The sequence below is a fragment of the Glossina fuscipes genome, unplaced genomic scaffold (assembly GCF_014805625.2).
Source record: "Glossina fuscipes isolate IAEA_lab_2018 unplaced genomic scaffold, Yale_Gfus_2 90285, whole genome shotgun sequence".
Taxonomy (NCBI): Eukaryota; Metazoa; Arthropoda; class Insecta; order Diptera; family Glossinidae; genus Glossina; species Glossina fuscipes.
Window position 1 is genome coordinate 1 of NW_024004985.1, and position 1,264 is coordinate 1,264.

General features: G+C 21.8%; 1 pseudogene; it reads right to left on the reverse strand.

Moving 5' to 3' along the window:
- Positions 1 to 2: 2 nt before the first annotated feature.
- On the reverse strand, positions 3 to 1,048 carry LOC119644111 (annotated as a pseudogene).
- Between the last annotated feature and the right edge of the window lie 216 nt (positions 1,049 to 1,264).

The following is a 1,264-nucleotide window of genomic DNA, read 5'->3' on the forward strand; positions in this document are numbered from 1 at the left end:
AGTTAGTAATTACAGTTGCTCCTCAAAAAGATATTTGCCCTCAAGGTAGAACATACCCTATAAAAGCAGTGGCTATTACTAGAAATAAAATAATTACTCCGACTAGTCAAGTAGGAGTAAATATATAAGATCCATAATATATCCCTCGTCCAATATGAAGGTAAATACAAATGAAAAAAAATGAAGCTCCATTTGCATGAAGAGTTCGTAATAATCATCCATTATTAACATCTCGACAAATATGATTTACTCTATTGAAGGCTAAATTGATATCAGCAGTATAATGTATAGCTAGGAATAATCCTGTTAAAATTTGAATAATTAAACATAAACCTAATAAAGACCCGAAATTTCATCATGAAGAAATATTGATAGGGGCCGGTAGATCTACTAAAGCATTATTTGCAATTGAAAATAAAGGGTGTTTAATCCGTAAAGGTTTATTCATTAATTAAATATAGGTCGTAAAGGGCCTTTTGAAAGTTTAGTAATTTTTACAACTGCAATTAAAGTAATTAATAAATAATTTATTAGCAAAATTGTTACGTAATTTGTTGGATAGTTATATAATTTATTTACTATTAAAGAATTTTCATTAATATAAGAGTTAATATTATTAATTAATTTATTTTCTAAGTTTATTAGTTGAAATATATTATAATCAATAAATCATCTTATAGTTATCATAATTAATAGTAAAGTAAAAGATATTAATGATAGTTTTACTGAAAATGAGAATATTTCGTTAGAGGCTAGAGATGTAACATAAATAAATAAAACTAGTATTCCTCCTAAAAATACTAAAAATAAAATATAAGAAAATCAAAAAGTTTTTGATAGTAACCCAGTAGTTAAGGAAATTAATGTAGTTTGAATTAGTAAAATTAATCCTATTGCTAATGGGTGTTTTATGTTTATAAAAATAAAATTAAACATTAATATAATAGAATAAAGAATTCATAGAATAATTTCAAGAAATAGTTTAATAAAAATATTAATTTTGGAGATTAATGATAAAGAATATCTTTTTTCTTGATGTTTTAAAAATCTTTGATTTAATTTTGATTTACAAGACCAAGGTTTTTATTAAACTATTAAAACTAATGATTATTAATTTATATTGAATTTTTCCTAGAATACTATTTTTAATAGGGACTTTTATTTTTATTTCTAATCGAAAACATTTATTATCAATATTATTAAGATTAGAATATTTAGTTTTAAGATTATTTTTTTTATTATTTTTGTATTTAAATATAATTGA